This window comes from Solea senegalensis, unplaced genomic scaffold, assembly GCF_019176455.1.
Source record: "Solea senegalensis isolate Sse05_10M unplaced genomic scaffold, IFAPA_SoseM_1 scf7180000015915, whole genome shotgun sequence".
Classification (NCBI taxonomy): Eukaryota; Metazoa; Chordata; class Actinopteri; order Pleuronectiformes; family Soleidae; genus Solea; species Solea senegalensis.
In genome coordinates this window covers 10,185-14,853 of record NW_025321505.1, presented here as the reverse complement: position 1 = coordinate 14,853, position 4,669 = coordinate 10,185, and the positions used below count along the sequence as shown (strand labels likewise).

The 4,669-nt window shown below is 43.0% G+C and overlaps 1 pseudogene; it reads left to right on the top strand.

Moving 5' to 3' along the window:
* Nucleotides 1-506: 506 nt before the first annotated feature.
* Nucleotides 507-4,669, top strand: LOC122762658 (annotated as a pseudogene).

Sequence of the window (4,669 nt, the reverse complement as noted above, 5' to 3'; positions counted from 1 at the left end):
GACTTAGTATCTCATAATTATAGTATCTCATATTTATGACTTAGTATCTCATAATTATAGTATCTCATATTTATGACTTAGTTTCTCATATTTATAACAGTATTTCATAATATAGTATCTCATATTTATAACATAGTATTTCATGATATAGTTTCTCATATTTATGACTTAGTTTCTCATATTATGACATAGTATTTCATAATTATAGTTTCTCATATTTATGACTTAGTATCTCATAATTATAGTATCTCATATTTATGACTTAGTTTCTCATATTTCTGACATAGTATTTCATAATTATAGTATCTCATATTTATGACTTAGTTTCTCATATTTCTGACATAGTATTTCATAATTATAGTTTCTCATATTTATGACTTGGGTATGCACTGGTTATGGTGGAAACGGGCTTCCGTAGCATGGATGGCAGGTACATAAAAATTGTCACTCCAATAGGAGGCAGTCATGCGCACAAAACTATCTGCCAACCGCCATTAAACGACAGAAGAAGAAGAAGTAGAACAGTTCCGGGTTGTGTGGGTGTGAGCAGTAGCAACAGAAGAAGAAGAGTCTGTAGTTGTTGTTTTGTTTCGTTTCAGTAAACGGATTTAAAAACACTCGGTAATCTGATCCTAATCCAGCAAACAGTGAAGAGACGAGATGGCGACAACCGTCAGCACTCAGCGAGGACAGGTAAACAACAACAACAACAACAACACTGTGTGTGTGTGTGTACTGACTAACCAACCAACCAACTAACTCTCTCTTATAGTTGATAGTGTGTTAACTGTCGTCGACACACACACACACACACACACACACATTGAGCCACCTGCAACAGTGACGTCACGAGCTTCGTTTATTTACAGTGAGGTTTCAGAGACGCTAAGCTAATGTTAGCCACGGATTTGACGTCTTTAAACAGCTTTAACATCTACTCTAGATGGTTATTGACGATAATTACCCGGTTTTTATTCAGCTCTAAAAGATATAATGTCTGAATCTGAGCTTATGTTATCATAGTATCTCATAAATATGACTTAGTATGTCATATTCATGACTTATTATCACATAACTTTGACATAGTATCACATAACTATGACTTAGTATGTCATATTCATGACTTAGTATCACACAACTATGACTTAGTATCACACAACTATGACATAGTATCTCATAAATATGACTTAGTATGTCATATTCATGACTTATTATCACATAACTTTGACATAGTATCACATAACTATGACTTAGTATGTCATATTCATGACTTAGTATCACATAACCATGACTTAGTATCACACAATTCATGATATAGTATCTCATAAATATGACTTAGTATGTCATAGTTCTATGCACTTATTATCACATAACTTTGACATGGCATCACATAACTATGACTTAGTATGTCATATTCATGACTAGTATCACATAACTTTGACATAGTATCTCATAACTATGACTTAGTTTGTCATATTCATGACTTATTATCACATAACTTTGACATAGTATCACATAACTATGACTTAGTATGTCATATTCATGACTTAGTATCACACAACTATGACTTAGTATCACACAACTATGACATAGTATCTCATAAATATGACTTAGTATGTCATATTCATGACTTAGTATCACACAACTTTGACATAGTATCACATAACTATGACTTAGTATGTCATATTCATGACTTAGTATCACATAACTATGACTTAGTATCTTCTGTGTCAGGAAATGTTTTCAGTCTGGTGGCCTGTGTGTGTGTGTGTGTGTGTGTGTGTGTGTGTGTGTGTGTGTGTGTGTGTGTGTGTGTGTGTGTGTGTGTGTGTGTGTGTGTGTGTGTGTGTGTGTGTGTGTGTGTGTGTGTGTGTGCGTGTTCAGGTGTACATCGGGGATCTTCCTCAGGATTTCCTGCGGATCACTCCCACTCAGCAGCAGCAGCAGGTCCAGTTGGACGCTCAGGCAGCCAGGCAGTTGCAGTATGGAGGCTCCATCGGCACCGTGGGACGACTCAGCATCACGGTGGTCCAGGTAAACACTGCTGCCTCGTGTGGTTTGTTGGAGCATCAAACACATGTCAAGATGTCGCCTAATGAAATTGATGAGTCTACTATATCTATGTCACATGTTCACGTCTTTATTTCACTGTTAGACAGACTTTTCCAACAGGAAACTAAAGTTTGTAAACCGCTCACTCTCCCACACCAAACCCCGACTCTGTAGACTCTGATCTTCTGGGGTTAGGGTTAGAAACCTTGAACCTCATGATACCTGTTTATCTGTCAAAGTTCTGCTGCTGTGTAAAGCTGCACAACTCCTGGCAGGAAGTGACGTGGCTAAAAGTTGCTAACAAAAACAATGGTGGAGAGGGGGGCTAGCCACTACTCCACATGGTGGAGTAGTGGCTAGCACTGTTGCCTTACAACAAAAAGACCACAGCTATCCCTCATGTGGATGATAAAGTGGTAGATAATGAATGAACGAATGAATGACTCAGCTGTGTTCTTGTTGGTTTTGCTGTGTAGGCTAAACTGGCTAAAAACTACGGAATGACCCGGATGGATCCGTACTGCAGGATCCGTTTGGGCTACGCCGTCTACGAGACGCCGACCGCTCACAACGGAGCCAAGAACCCGCGGTGGAACAAAGTGATCCAGTGCACGGTTCCTCCCGGCGTGGACTCCTTCTACCTGGAGATCTTTGATGAGGTGAGCGGCGGCGGTGGCGGCAGCAGCAGCAGCAGCAGCAGCAGGAGGAGGAGCTTAAATAAAGCAGAGCCCTTTATAGGAACATCATAACACCACTGGTTTTACACAATGGTGTTTGTACCACCTTCCAAAATATGACTGTTTTAACACAATCGTCGAGTCCACTTTATTTCCAGAGCACATTTAAAAAACAACCAAGACCATAAGTGACTGTGTTGTGTGTTCAGAGTGTTATAGAGAAGTTTGAATAATGTAGAAATGATACTGAAACAATTCATCATTTTGATGATCGATGAATCAGTTTCTGTCATTTTTCAGCTTCTTAAATGTGAATATTCTCTGGTTTCTTTGCTCTAACAAAGAAGATCATTTCCAGCTTTGAGCTTTCAACACGGATCAGTATCTTTCTACATGATCACACGGCAGAGCCAGTCTGACATGTAATTCCCTGATGTCCCTCCAGAGGGCGTTCTCCATGGACGACAGGATAGCGTGGACGCACGTCACCGTTCCTGAGCGACTGCGGGAGGGCAGCGTGGTGGACGAGTGGTTCAGCCTGAGCGGCCGGCAGGGCGACGACAAGGAGGGCATGATCAACCTGGTCCTGTCCTTCACTGTGAGTCACACCTGAGCACAGTCCCCTGCTGACATTCTGTCCTTGAATTTGAGGGAAAGGGTCCTGGAAGGTCCTTGAAAAGTCCTTGAATTGGACATCAACTCATATGTGGGAACCCTGGTATTTGCTTTGTTTGAAGAATGAACTAAAAATGAATATTTGAATGCTTTTCCACACACACACAATGCTCTGATACATGATTTGTTTCAATGTCGTGCTGTTTTATTTGAAAGTTTCTGTTATTTTTCAACTTCTTCAATGTGAATATTTTCTACTTTCTTTGCTCACATGCAACACGGCTCCCTGTGCTGCCCTCTGCTGGTGTTTGGATGTGATGCAGAGGTTAAACCTGACCTGGTGTGTGTGTGTGTGTGTGTGTGTGTGTGTGTGTGTGTGTGTGTGTGTGTTGCAGTCTCTGCCTGCAGGAATGATGCCTCAGCCCTGATGCCCCTGTGTATGCAGGAGTTGATATGTCTCCCATCACAGGTCACACACACACACACACACACACACACAACAGCTCATTGGTTTGTGTTTTTGTGTTTGTGTAGAAAACCACGTACTTAAACACTTAAAGTTTTATGGATGTCAGATTTGTGCTGCATCAGCGCTGACGCTGCCGTGTGCTGTGTCGTCAGGAGTGCCCACAGTCTATAACCAGGCCATGGTGCCCATGGCGGTCCCCGGGGCCCTGCCGGTCGTCGGGGCCCAGGTTCCGGCGTGCAGCGAGGACGACCTCAAGGCTCTGCAGGACATGTTCCCCAACCTGGACCAGGAAGTGGTCCGTACTGTGCTCGACGCTCAGCAGGGAAACAAGGACGCTGCCATCAACTCACTGCTGCAGATGACTGAGGAGGTTTCTAGCCACACACACGCTGCGCACACGCTACACACGCGACGCCGCACAATCGCTTACGCGCACGCGACGCGCGACGCGACGCACACACACGCACACTGCAGCCATGTCTTAAAGTGATAGTTCCCTTCTTTTTTTTAAAGTGTGCTTGTGTGATGCATTGACTCAAAATCAATGCTGACGTTGCTGTGAGCGCCCCCTGCTGCTGAGAACCAGCCCCACACACAGAGTCTCACTCTCACAGGGACATAAAGAGAAGCAGCTACAATCACCAGTTTTCTCTGTGGACTTTGGTGTGGGAGAGTGAGCGAGCGTGTGTGTGTGTGTGTGTGGGAGAGTGAGCGGTTTACAGACGTTTGTGTCACAGTGACATAAAGACGTGATCATGTGACGTCGTAGAGATCGTAGAAACTTAAACTGAAGTTTTCTGTCCAGTGGTTAAAATGCGTTTTTTCTTGCGTGTCTCAGTGTGGTTCTCAGCAGTAG